Here is a 9,990-nt window from a genome sequence, read left to right as displayed (position 1 = left end):
ACAGGGAGGAGCTGGGAGGCTGCAGCTGGAGTTGACGTGTGGGCCTTCATGTTCCTTATGGGGGTGACATTGACAGCATTGATGTTCTGCTTTGTGGTAGCGTGTGCAAGCTGTCGTTATTTCTGACTAGAAATATGCCACCTCCGCTGATGATGATGAGAGTGTGAAATTTAATCTGGGTGAGAAAGGGGTTTAAGATTATTCTTGTTGTGCTGAATCTTTTCAAGTCCCTTTTGGGAGAATGACAAGCAGACAGCCTCAGGGTCAAAATCATCTGGCTTAAAATGACAGAAACAGTTTAAAGTGGCAAATATCATGCTGAAATATTGCTGCAATCTTACTGCAATGTCGGAGCGAGGCCTACTCTGTTCGAAAAGCTTATACCTAATTCTCATGTCCAGCTTGAGATGTATGGATTGATATGAACTGAAGGCACTGCATGCCGAAACACTGGTTAGGTGTACCCATTAAATTGTTGGGAGCATATTTAGAGTGTGCTAATTAATTTTTATTGATATGGACTGATAAAAACTTGCTGATACAGACTGGTTAAAGTCTCCTCCCTACACCAATTGAGAGAACAACTCTACTATCCCCACCACAGATACAAATTTGCCATCATCTTGCCTCCTCTAAACTACTAGAGTACATCGTGTTACTGTCAGTCTCTTCAAAGAGACTGACAGTACATTCAATGTAAATGCTGACGCCATGTCATTTCAATTCCAGGCAGAGAGAGAACGAGAGAGAGAATGAGGGGACAGTGGTAGAAGAAAGAAGGAAGAGAGATAACGTGTGAGGTGGGGGTGCGGATAGATGGAGTGGGGTTGGGAGAGGAAGGTGGAATGGGGAAGAGTGGGGGGCAGGAACATTTTAATTCCACCTCGACCTGACTGCAGTGCTTGACGGGCTGATGGCATTGTTAACGTGACAGACAGAGGAAACTAAAATAGCCCCGGCCCATTATAACCTCCACTACCTGGATGTCTCCCTGGCTTCTAATTACTGCTGAGAGTCGGCAGGAATGACAAATTCAGAGGTGGGCTGTGTGTTTGTGTTTCTGAGCGTCTCTACAGATGTAGGATCTTAACTTGAGTCAGTTTGCTACGGCAGGGAAATAATCCTGCAGCAACAGGAAATGTGAATTATTATGTGGATTATAATTAATGGACATTTTTGTAGAGGTTGATGCAATGGAAAATCTAGTCTGACATTTCAAAGAGGAAATTACAAACTTCAGAAGCCTTTTTAAACCTCAAGTACACTACAAGTTTTACATTTCCTGCATTGCAGGAATGTTCTCCTGCAACAGAGTGATCAAATTAAGATCCTACATCTGTGTTTGTATGTATGTGTGTGTCTCTCCGTATATGTGTGTCTGTGTGCTGAGATTATAACTCATACATTAAACCACCTAAAAGAGCAGGAGCCTGGTGAGAGGGTTTACGGAGCATCTAATCCACAGTCTTAATACGACGGGTGGATTTCTCTGAAACTGGCATCATTATTCAACTGTTGAGCATGCCTGAGATTTGCAAGTGTGTGCTTGAATGTGTGTATATGTGTGTGTGTGTCTGCTTAACCAGCCACTGAGAGCAATGTAGGTCAGGCGCTCTGCAATTACTGAGTCTGTTCTCTTACTTTTGCCTGAAACCCAATGTTAAACAAGATTATACAGACACACATGGAAGTTGCACGCACGCACGCACACACACACGCGCGTAAGGCCCAATCGTATCTAGGTCAGCCTTACGTTGGAGACAGCACTGCCCTTTAGACACACAAATAGGATCAGTCCGAGTGCCGTCGGGTTCTGGGGGCGTGTGGCTATCAGGGCGTGTGACGAACAGGAGCTATGCCCAGGTCTGTCTCTGTCTACCTGTGACTCTCTGCCAGGATGAGTATGACGTCTCTCTTATTCATGATTAACTACTGCTTTACTAATGTCTTATACCTTCCTATAAAGATCCTCGAAATCTTCATTCTCATCAACTTCACAACCATCTAAATTACCTTCATCGTCTCTCATGACATTACATATATCTTGTTATTCCCTGTAATAATGCTCTAGTATGAAGTTATGTGTGAGCACTTACTTAAGAGCATATTTCCAGTTTTTTGTTTTTCTTTCAGTGTTTTGTCTCTACATTTACATTTGAGTCATTTAGCAGACGCTCTTATTCAGAGCGACTTACAGTTAGTGAGTGCATACATTTTCATACTGAGTGCTTTGTAATGTGACTGGTGTTCTGCTAAGCCTATAAGCTAAGTTACTGTGAGAGTATATGGCCCCTCACAAACAGGGTGCTACAATCCACAACACATATCACGTGGTGTTGGGAACAAACCTACAACTTTGCTTCACCTTCATCCTTTCCTTTCAAACATTGGATTTAACTTCTTTTGTTTAATCTTGCTCTTTGCATACTTTGACATTTTGAACTTTTGTGTCTTTTGAATTTTTTAACTGTACATTCTTATTTTAGCCCTTGTTACTATAAGCTTACTTGCGATGTTTGTGTTATGAGGTTGTTTCGCCTCCCTTGGTTGAATGCTCTTATTGTAAGTCACTCTGGATAAGAGTGCCTGCTGCAGTAAATAACTAAAAAGTAAAATGTGAATGTACAGTACATGGAAATACACTCACAAGTAAGATACAGAGAGTTGTTAGCTATCAAGTGGGTGTGACACAAAAACCTAACCAACTTGACCTGAAACCCTCAACCTACCTGTTCTAACAATACACAGTGATATAAAGGAAAGAGATGGAGGAAGAGAAAGAGAATGATTTAGAGAGAGAGGGGAGAGAGAGAGAGAGAGAGAGAGAGAGAGAGAGAGAGAGAGAGAGAGAGAGAGAGAGAGAGAGAGAGAGAGAGAGAGAGAGAGAGAGAGAGAGAGAGAGAGAGAGAGAGAGAGAGAGAGAGAGAGAGAGAATGCCTTAATGCCTCACCATCAATCTCTCCCCCTCTTTGGTAAACAGCAGAGGCAGCATCATATGCTGGGTGACAGCTCCCATTTGTTTCTGGGTGTCCCCTTGAATTCCCTCACCTCAGCAAAAAGACCGCACCCCCCCCTAGAGAGACAGACACAATGCTCCACATTTAGCCTCTCTGATATCTATGTCTGTTGGTCTCGATCTATCTCTACACAGATATTTTCCTCTAAAAAACATTTATGCTCATTGGACTCCTACAGTAAGTGTTTGATGTGGAATAATGCCAATCCTTTTTATTCCATGAAATCTCTTGACCTCATATTTTATCAATCTTTCCAGTGAGAATCATGCTAGAGACCCCCAATAAGTCACGTGATGTCATAGACAATCCAGGTGTGCCTCCACTCAGCCAGATAACACAGCCAGCTCCCATGGGATCCTGGCAGAGGGCTTTAGGATTAGTGATGGCGTGGGAAGCGGAGGTCCCACTTCACATGTAAAGTACTGTGTAGAAGCTGTGCTCCCTCCAGCTCTTTACTTTAGTAGGGCGCTACTTCAGTTGAACTCAGACCACATCAAACTGAAACCCTACAACATGACAGCATTGTCGAGTGTGGAAGCGTTGATGTTCAACAGAGAAATGCTTTTAAGATGGCTCCCTGTTTGCATACCGTCCCTGTTTTTTAAAGCAAATATTCCACACTGGGCAACAACAGGGTCTTGCTGAGATTTATTGAAGCTGAATGTGGAACAGAGAATGCAGATTACTGTCAATCAGACAATCCACTAAAACACTTCATGGGCCGGCGGTTAAAGTTCTGCTTAGAGTTTTCAGAGAAACAGAAGTAGTAAATCATTGTTCATAGCTGCCTGTCTAGATACACTGTATATGTTCATATTATTATTACAGTGCATTCGGAAAGTATTCAGACCCCTTGACTTTTTTCACATTTTGTTACGTTACAGCCTTATTCTAAAATTGATTAAATCGTTTTTTCCCTCATCAAACTACACACAATATCCCATAATGACAAAGCAAAAACAGGTTTTCCATTTTTTTTGCAAATGTATAAAAAATTAAAACTGAAACATGACATTTACACAAGTATTCAGACCCTTTACTCAGTACTTTGTTGAAGCACCTTTGGCAGCTATTACAGCCTCGAGTTGTTTTGGGTATGACGCTACAAGCTTGGCACACCTGTATTTGGGGAGTTTCTCCCATTCTTCTCTGCAGATCCTCTCAAGCTCTGTCAGGTTGGATGGGGAGCGTCACTGCACAGCTATTTTCAGGTCTCTCCAGAGATGTTAAATCGGGTTCAAGTCTGGGCTCTGGCTGGGCCACTCAAGGACATTCAGAGACTTATCCCGAAGCCACTCCTGCGTAGTCTTGGCTGTGTGCTTAGGGTCGTTGTCCTGTTGGAAGGTGAACCTTCGCCCCAGTCTGAGGTCCTGAGTGCTCTGGAGCAGGTTTTCATCAAGGATCTCTCTGTACTTCGCTCCGTTCATCTTTCCCTCGATCCTGACTAGTCTCCCTGCCGCTGAAAAACATCCCCACAGCATGATGCTGCCACCACCATGCTTCACCGTAGGGATGGTGCCAGGTTTCCTCCATACATGACACTTGGCATTCAGGCCAAAGAGTTCAATCTTGGTTTCATCAGACCAGAGAATCTTGTTTCTCATGGTCTGAGAGTCTTTAGCTGCCTTTTGGCAAACTCCAAGCGGGCCTTCATGTGCCTTTTACTGAGGAGTGGCTTCCGTCTGGCCACTCTACCATAAAGACCTGATTGGTGGAGTGCTGCAGAGATGGTTGTCCTTCTGGAACGTTCTCCCATCTTCACAGAGGAACTCTGGAGCTCTGTCAGATTGACCATTGGGTTCTTGGTCACCGATTGCTCAATTTGGCCGGGAGGCAAGCTCTAGGAAGAGTCTTGGTGGTTCCAAACAGCTTCCATTTAAGAATGATGGAGGCCATTGTGTTCTTGGGGACCTTCAATGCTGCAGAATGTTTTTGGTACCCTTCCCCAGATCTGTGCCTCGACACAATCCTGTATCGGAGCTCTACGGACAATTCCTTCGACCTCATGGCTTGGTTTTTGCTCTGACATGCACTGTCAACTGTGGGACCTTATATAGACAGGTATGTGCCTTTCCAAATCATGTCCAATCAATAGAATTTACCAAAGGTGGACTCCATTCAAGTTGTAGAAACATCTCAAGGATGATCAATGGAAACAGGATGCAGCTGAGCTAAATTTCAAGTCTCATAGCAAAGGGTCTATTTACTTATGTAAATAAGGTATTTCTGTTCATTTTTAATACATTATCTAAAAACCTGTTTTCACTTTGTCATTATTGGGTACTATGTGTAGATTGATGAGGATTTTTATTTATTTAATCAATTTTAGAATAAGGCTGTAACGTAACAAAATTTGGAAAAAGTCAAGGGGTCTGAATACTTTCCGAATGCACTGTAAATTATATGGTGTGTACTGTATGGCTATATGTGGAAACGTGTGGAACTTACTGTGTGTGTGTGTCTGTGTGTGTGTGTGTGTGTGTGTGTGTGTGTGTGTGTTGGGGGGGGTGGGTAATTATTGTATGTGTAATGTTTCATGCTTCTTGCGTCCCCCTCTCAGTGGGGATAGGTTAACATAAGCAGCAGGGAATCAGGTCAGTTTCGGAAAAGCACACACACAAACGTATACCCAAACACACAGATTCACACACATAGATTCACAGACACACACATAGATTCACACACTGTGATTCACACACACAGAGATTCACACACACGGATTCATAAACACACACACAAGCACGTCATCATTGTGGGTATCCTCCGAATTAAACACCACATACTTACGCTTTCCTCCTTTTCAAAGTATTCCCTCTCTCCGTTCTCCAGGTCCACCCCCTCTCTTTCTCACTCCTTCTACACATTCCTTAATTTCCTCCCTTTTCCTCTCAGAACCCCAATTTCAAATTCAAATATTTTTTCACAGGCCAGAGAGGAGCCTCTCAAGTGTTGCCTCTCAAGTGTTGCCAAAAGCTAAGAGACAATGTGACTGAGTAGTGATGCCTGCTGCCGAACACGCACAGGAAATCACTACTGAAATGAGCCTTTCCACTTCACCCATTCCGCTATCCTCTCCCTCCATCATGATTGAACTCACACCTCTTCTCTCTCCACCTTCTTTCTTCCCATCATTTCCTCTCCATATATTTTCTCCCCCTCCACACCCCCTCCTTTAACAGCACCCCCCAACCCATCCAACACAATTAACACCCCCTTTTCTCCATCTCCCTTAATGGATCCATTATTCTCTTTATAGTTCCTGAGCACAACAGATGCACTTGCTCCAAGGCACTGGAGGCAGGTTCACACTCAGTCTCAGAGACTGGCACAGCACACAGCCCACAGCCCACAGCACACAGCACACAGCACCTACTGCCAGAGAGCAAAGAAAGATAGAGGGAAAGACAGTTATAGTAAGACAAATAGAAATGGGTAAAGAGAGAGGTATTATAATAATAATAATATGCCATTTAGTATTAATAGTAAGATGGAAGGAGAGGGGACAGTCTGAGAAAGCATGGAGAAAGTGAGTGACATACAGTATAGGGAGTGAGAGAGAGATACAGAGTGATAAAGAACATGCTATTTATAACTTTTTTAAACTAAACGACGACAAAACAGAGATCATGCTCATGGTCCCCAACTCTCTCATCAAGAAACTGGGTCAACTCAACATGACAATCGACAGCTGCAGCATCTACACTCCAACTTCACAGTCAGGAACGTTGGTGTTACATTTTACCCCACTCTGTCATCTGAACCCCACATCCGGAACATCCCAGAGTCAGCCTTCTTCCACCTCAAAAACATCTCACGACTCAGACCCTCTCTCACTGACCCCACTGCTGAAACCCTCATTCACACCTTTGTTTTATCACTCCTGGACTACTGCAACGCCATTCTCTACGGACTCCCGCCAAAACACTGGGCAGACTTCAACATATAAAAAATTCAGCTGCACGAGTCCTCACACACACCAGACCTGGGGACCACATCACCCCCACTCTCATCAAACTCCACTGGCTCCCAGTTCAATAAAGGATCATCTTCAAATTACTCATGCTCACCTACAAAGCACTCAATGGACTGGCGCCCACATACCTTACTGACCTCATGCACCCCTACACTCCCACCTGTTCACTGCACTCCTCTGACATTGGCCTTCTCACCATCCCTCCTGCCAGGCTCTGCTCCATGGGAAAACAGGCTTTTAGCAGTGCAGCTCCCCAACTCTGGATCTCCCTCCCTCTCCATGTAAGAACCTTTGGTTGTCGTGAAAAGCACTTAACATTTATTATTATTATCATTATTATGTATACATGGGGAGGCCGTGACATGCATTCTCAGGACTAACATGGCACAGGGCTTTATTGTTGTGTGCCTACCACCTGCCTGCCTGTGTGTGAGAGAGAGAGGCCCTGTGTGGAGTGGTGCAGTGCAGCTCTAAAACCACTTCTCTCCAACCCTCCACCTCCGCCCTGCCAGCCTCTCACCACCTCTAATGCACTCTGGGTACCGATGATGAAGACTAGGGGAAAACCAGGTGTAGGCCGTCCTCACCAGCACCACAGTAATTGGGGAGACACCCCAAATGGGAGGGCCGATGGGGGGCCCAGCGTCCTCAAAGAGCTCATCTCTCACAGCTCAGCAAATCCTTTCATGGTACAGGTGGCATGACGGAACTGAAAAACACAACTAGAATTCAAAGCACCATTGTAACTGTTGCAGCATTGTCAGCGTTTTGATACTGTATCGAACTACAGAAGCTCTGGGGACTAGCATGAGCTAATTTAAATCAATAATCGTGGATATTAGTGATGGGGGACAAATTGATACAGTTACATATCGGGATATAATTGTTGACGATATATCGTATTATATATTTTTCACAATATCACAATATTAGATTTGCGCTAGTTGGCTGTACCTGTACAAAAACTCCAGCATTTTTCCTTCATGCACTACATGACCAAAAGTATGTGGACACCTGCTCGTCGAACATCTCATTCCAAAATCATGGGCATTAATATGGAGTTGGTCCCCCCTTTGCTGCTATAACAGCCTCCACTTTTCTGGGAAGGCTTTCCACTAGATGTAGGAACATTGCTGTGGGGACTTGCTTCCATTCAGCCACTAGTGCATTAGTGAGGTTGGGCACTGATGTTGGGCGATTAGGCCTGGCTCACAGTCGCAGTCCTCCATCAAACTTGGCACTATGCATTCGGGCAGGTAGCGTTCTCTTGGCATCCGCCAAACCCAGATTCGTCTGTAGGACTGCCAGATGGTGAAGCGTAATTCATCACTCCAGAGAACGCGTTTCCACTGCTCCAGAGTCCAATGGCGGAAGCTTTACACCACTCCAGCCGACGCTTGGCATTGTGCATGGCAATCTTAGGCCTGTGTGCGGCTGCTCGGCCATGGAAACCTATTTCATGAAGCTCCCGACGAACAGTTCTTGTGCTGACGTTGCTTCCAAAGGCAGTTTGGAACTCGGTAGTGAGTGTTGCAATTTATACACGTCTGTGAGCTTGTGTGGCCTACCACTTCGCAGCTGAGCCGTTGTTGCTCCTAGACATTTCCACTTCACAATAACAGCACTTACAGTTGACCGGGGCAGCTCTAGCAGGGCAGAAATTTGATGAACTGACTTGTTGGAAAGGTGGCATCCTATGACGGTGCCATGTTGAAAGTCACTGAGCTCTTCAGTAAGGCCATTCTACTGCCAATGTTTGCCTATGAAGATTGCATGGCTGTGTGCTTGATTTTATACACCTGTCAGCAACGGTGTGGCTGAAATAGCAAAATCCACTAATTTGAAGAGGTGTCCACATACTTTTGTATATATAGTGTTCTCCATCTATTTTTTCAAAAGGGAGGAAATTCGTTTTCAGTACTTTTATTTCCTTGATTGATCAAAACTTGCTTTCTCATGACTCTCTCTTGTCACTCTGCAGCAGACATATGGTGAGCAATATGTTTGGAACATCGAATTGCAATAAAATCACAGTATTGAATCTCAATACATATCGTATCGATACCTAAGTATTGCGATAATATCATACTGTGAGGTCCCTGGCAATTCCCAGCCCTATTGAATATAATCACCTTTTAAGATACATGCGGTTGCATTAAGAAGCAGTAACTCGTTGCTAGAAAATTAATGATTTCAATAAGAGACAGGGAAGTTGATCTAGTTACAGCTGTGTGACTGCTAACGCTTACATATGAAAGATTTCTTATGTGTTACACTGGCCTTATTTTTTCAAATTCCTCTTCAACAATAGCATTTGATCTCATCTGACATTATAGATATGACCGTCGTCATAGACGTAAGTCGAAAGGCCCATTTCAATCCTTCCACTTTGCATAGAGATAAGAAAGGACGCTCTGCGAGAGAAGTTCATTTTAGCGGGAAGAGCATCAGCAGTCTTAGTCTTACTGTACCCAAATGGGACAGGAAGTTTTACGTCTTTACCATAGCTAATGTTAAGCCTGAGCATGGTGGAGTGGAATCACTTATCAACAGATTGAATGAGACATTATTAAAACAAGAACCAAAACCACAAGGAGTATTTCATAACATCTTTATATTACAGGAAACGTACTTATTGTTTTGATCAAGTCATGGAAAAAGCTAATTACCTGACTAAACCCATTGTAGATAGTCAGCATCCTGAACGTGGGCATACATCCATCCATTCATTCAATGTCAATTAACTTTTTATTGAAAAAGCCAATTTCATGTCAGTAAAGTTTTCAGAATAACCCTCAAGTAGGAGGTCACAAGATAAATAGGGTCATTGGCCAAACATGTTTAGGTAAAACGATAATGACTAATGTCTGCATGCTAATCATGCATGTCATTTCCAGGGAGTTGCAGTAACAGGGATATTACAGAGGCTGTCGGTGGCTTGCATGCACAGAATTGATTTCCAATATTTGCGTCAGCAGACCAGGCTCTTTGTGCCAACTT

This window comes from Coregonus lavaretus (genome assembly GCF_964263955.1).
Source record: "Coregonus lavaretus genome assembly, chromosome: 2".
Classification (NCBI taxonomy): Eukaryota; Metazoa; Chordata; class Actinopteri; order Salmoniformes; family Salmonidae; genus Coregonus; species Coregonus lavaretus.
This window is presented reverse-complemented; position numbering follows the sequence as displayed.